This window comes from Arachis ipaensis, chromosome B04 (assembly GCF_000816755.2).
Source record: "Arachis ipaensis cultivar K30076 chromosome B04, Araip1.1, whole genome shotgun sequence".
Taxonomy (NCBI): Eukaryota; Viridiplantae; Streptophyta; class Magnoliopsida; order Fabales; family Fabaceae; genus Arachis; species Arachis ipaensis.
The window spans coordinates 31,616,965-31,617,983 of NC_029788.2; positions in this window are offsets into that span (position 1 = coordinate 31,616,965).

A 1,019-nucleotide genomic window follows, 5' to 3' on the forward strand; every position below is an offset into this window, starting at 1 on the left:
GGTTGATGATGATTATGAGTGTTTATGATGGTTTTGGATATTGATGATTAAGGATTTTGATGATGTTAAATGATGTAACTGGGATATTATGGATGGTTGAGTTGAGAGAGGAATAGTATGGACTTTATGTTGTTTTGGTATTGTTTGGGTTGTGATTAGTTTAGTTTTCGATTGGGAGTTTTGGTAAAATTGAGGTTTTGAGACTTTTGGTAAAAACAGATTTTTGGTGAACTTTGACGAATCATAAATTGAGCCTTGGTTTTTAAAAGTTCTCAAAATTTTCTTTAAATCAAAGTTCATTGAAAGATCTTTAAAAGGATATAAAGTTTGTAGGAAATGGATTTTTGTAGAGGAAGTTATGGTCATTCAAAGTTTGGTGTCAAAATCTAAATTTTGTGCATGCTGTAGAATTTGTGATTTCTGGTTTGTGTGCGCACGCACAGCCTTGTGCGTATGCACACACAGGGGAAGGCTTGCTGTTGAGAGCGCTAGCACGACCTGTGCGCGCACACAACCAACGAAGTTTGGCAACCGGTGCGCACGCACAGACCTGTGCGCATGCACACGTTGGAAGGTGCACTCTGTTAAGGGCGTTCGCACGCCTTGTGTGGATGAACAGAGTTGAAATTTTTACTACCTGTGCCGCTGTGCGTATGCACACATCTATGCGTATGCACACATTTGGAAACTTTCCGCGGTGTGCGCGCGCACACCTCTATGCGTACGCACATGCCCTATTTTTCAACAAAAACCTTGTTTCTAACTGTTTTACCTTTTCAACAAGCTTGTAAACTTCTGTGACACCTATTTAAGACTTTTCAGCTTGTTTTTTAATGTCAAACATAGGGAAGGTCTTGGGTGGAATTATCTGGGTATTACCTTGAAAAGTTAGAGAACGGAGGTTTAGGTTTCTGGTGTATTGAGGACTAGTTTGGTTGAGAGAGAAGGAAGAGTAGTGAACTTGGTGATTTCTGACAACGAATTGAGAAACTAATGAACTAATGAGTTTGGAATGGAAA